Below are 2,782 nucleotides of genomic sequence, written 5' to 3' on the forward strand. Positions count from 1 at the left end.
ACAGAGATGGCCTCATACGTCGGTCAAACACGCTCAAACTTAAACCCAGGCCCTGCCCAACCTGAATCTGTTATCACATTATTCCCTGCTGCGGCAGGGTAGCCTAGTGGTTAGAGTGTTGGGCTAGTAACGGAAAGGTTGCAAGTTCAAATCCCCGAGCTGACAAGGTACTAATCTCTCGTTCTTCCCCTGAACAGGCAGTTAACCCACTGTTCCTAGGCCGTTATTGAAAATAAGTATTTGTCCTTAACTGACTTGCCTAGTAAAATAAGTAAATCAAGCGTGGGTTGAAAATGTACATTTTCAAAATATGTTTTTTAGTGGGCAGGGTAATTAACAAGGAGGAAACTTGATATAGCCCAACTCTGATCGCTTTCCTTTGAATTTTTACAATGTAAACAGTGACAATTATTTGTCATGCCACAGAGGTACTGGATCCAGGCAAATAGGTGCCGGAATTCCAGAACAGAGGTTTTTCAAATGTAAAAAAATGAATAAATTACTTATTTACATTTACAAGTATTCAGAACCTTTGCTATGAGACTCGAAATTGAGCACAGGTGCATCCTGTTTCCATTGATCATCCTTGAGATGTTTCAACAACTCTATTGGAGTCCACCTGTGGTAAATTCAATTGATTGGACATTATTTGGAAAGGCACACACCTGTCTATATAAGGTCCCACAGTTGACAGTGCATGTCAAAGCAAAATCAAGCCAGGAGGTGAAAGGAATTGTCCTTATAGCTCCAAGATAGGATGGTGTCGAGGCACAGATCTGGGGAAGGGTACTAAAAAAATGTCTGCAGCATTGAAGGTCCCCAAAACAGTGCCCTCCATCATTCTTAAATGGAAGAAGTTTGGAACCACCAAGACTCTTCCTAGAGCTGGCCAGCAATCGGGGGAGAAGGGCCTTGATCAGGGAGGTGACCAAGAACCCAATGGTCACTCTGACAGAGCTCCGAAGTTCCTCTGTGGATAATAAGATATTACAGTTTTTAATGTCCCGTTGGTAGGGTATACGTGCTTTCAGTTCGTCCCATCTATTTTCCAGCGATTGAACGTTAGCTAGCAGTACGGATGGCAAAGGCAGATTAGCCACTCGCTGCCTGATCCTCACAAGGCATCCCGATCTCTTTGCACTAAATATCAGTTTCTTTCTCCAGCAAATGATGGGGATGAGGGCCTGTCGGGGTGTTTGGAGGATATCCTTCCCGTCCGACTCATTAATTAAAGAAACAGTATTTGTCCAATTCGAGGTGAGCAATCGCTGTTCTGATGTCCAGAAGCTCTTTTCGGTCATAAGAGATGGTAGCAGCAACATTATGTACAAAATAAGTTACAAACAAGAGAAAACAAACAAAATAGGATGGTTGGTTAAGAGCCAATGAAACGGCAGCCCTACTCGGCACCAATACAAGACGGCACCATCACAGTGAGTGAGTTAGCTGTTTCTGTCTGAAAATCTTTTGGTATGACATACCGTCCAGTATATATTCGGGAAAGTATTCAGACCCGTTGACTTTTTCCACATTTTGTTACATTACAGCCTTATTCTAAAAAATATTAAATAAAAATCCTCACAATACCTCATAATGACAAAGTAAAAACAGGTTTTTAGACATTTTTTGCTAAAATAAAACAGAAATACCTTATTTGCATAAGTATTCAGTATTCTCGTTAACAGAGCCCTTGTGTGTAACAACCTCTCCTGGCTCTTTCATATGTAACTGTGGCTACTATCTCCACATCATTCTCAATGTATAATGTCTATCCATAACATTCAACTTTTATCATTGAAATACTGTAGCAGATGGTTTGGTTAGTATCAGTACTGCCTTCCTGTTAATCTGTAGGCTACTGTCAGTCCCGACCTAGAAATGCCTTGTGTTTTCTGGATCAGTGGTATTGACAGTGTTCCTGGAGTAGGTGGTGTTGTGGCGTGGGTTCTCGGGTCCACCATGGTAGGGATGGACCATTTTATAACAACACTACATAGAGGTATATCCAACATGCAGTATTTACAACATTTTACTCCAAGGATGTATAGACAAAAATGTGAAAGATGTATTTTAAATATACAGCTGTTTTCCAGATAAAGCCACCGAAAGATATTGCTTATTATACAATAAGTATTCCCTGTTATGCAAGAAACAGTTTGTCACTCAAAACTTTCAACACATCATCCAGGTTTCTATGGTTACTGGTGCCACCTTGTGGAGGAAGCATTTCATTGTGAAGGTGGGTTTACAGTCTTGATATACCTGGAGACAGTTTGGAATTTTGTCTTTACAGTTTTGTTTTGGGTATGAAGGGCCTAGCTAGATCTACTTAGCCTGCTCAAATCACTTCAGAGTAACATCAAACCAAGTCATTTAGCTAATGTGTGTACAGTATATGCCCAATATTAATCAAATATGCTATTTATTTGAATTGTACATTAATAACCATTTACGTTTTACAATTATATTTTGTTGTTGTTGAACAATGTTTACCAAACACCTCTCAATATCTTCAACTGGAAAGGGCCAGAATGTTTGGTATGTCATTTATTTTTTAACTGCAAGGTATTTAAATGAGCTGGGTTTAATTCAATGTGCTGACATGGGTATGCAATTTAATGTATGTCAGGTGGAGAACATTCAGTCTTGTTGTTATTCTGATTACAAATCAAGATCAAGTTAGTGGTTTGTAAAGATATTCACCTTGTAGATTGAAGTCTCTCCACAACTCCACAAAATGAATTGTCATTTTAACACGTAGGAAGCTGCAACTTTCACTTTC

The sequence above is a fragment of the Oncorhynchus clarkii genome, chromosome 20 (assembly GCF_045791955.1).
Source record: "Oncorhynchus clarkii lewisi isolate Uvic-CL-2024 chromosome 20, UVic_Ocla_1.0, whole genome shotgun sequence".
In the NCBI taxonomy this organism is placed as follows: Eukaryota; Metazoa; Chordata; class Actinopteri; order Salmoniformes; family Salmonidae; genus Oncorhynchus; species Oncorhynchus clarkii.